Source organism: Gobius niger, assembly GCF_951799975.1.
Source record: "Gobius niger genome assembly, chromosome: 14".
NCBI classification, from domain to species: domain Eukaryota; kingdom Metazoa; phylum Chordata; class Actinopteri; order Gobiiformes; family Gobiidae; genus Gobius; species Gobius niger.
Window position 1 is genome coordinate 20562625 of NC_136865.1, and position 244 is coordinate 20562868.

The window sequence follows — 244 nt, forward strand, 5'->3', positions numbered from 1 at the left end:
ACGGAGCAGTGGGAATGTCTGCAGTACATTTGAAAATGAAAATGCAAATGAAAAGTTACACCAGCATCAACAGCACTAAAGATTAAAATTTCACCTCGTTTTGCCTGGTTTGTCTTTTATTTGCACCGTCTGTGTGTATCACAGTGGTTTTCAAACTGTGGTGCATGGGCCTCAGATGACATTTGACAACTAGAGATCATTTTAATTTATGCATTTCAGCACGGTGTTTTCTGGTATAGACATT